Raw genomic sequence first — 226 nt, 5'->3', positions numbered from 1 at the left:
GTGTCACGTTCCGACACCAGGATAGTAGTAGTGGAGCGGAGTGTCACGTACCGACACAAGAGGAATAAAGATAATGAATCTTGAAATATGTTAAAACACTCAATCAAAAGAACATGTTCCCAAAGGAGTATGGTGTGGAGGCTTGAGTCCTCATATATGTGGTCGGTGATGTTATAAATGATTTTTATACTTGTTACTATCACCTGTTAAGAATATTAGTTGATTT

This window comes from Solanum pennellii, chromosome 8 (assembly GCF_001406875.1).
Source record: "Solanum pennellii chromosome 8, SPENNV200".
Classification (NCBI taxonomy): domain Eukaryota; kingdom Viridiplantae; phylum Streptophyta; class Magnoliopsida; order Solanales; family Solanaceae; genus Solanum; species Solanum pennellii.
This window is presented reverse-complemented; position numbering follows the sequence as displayed.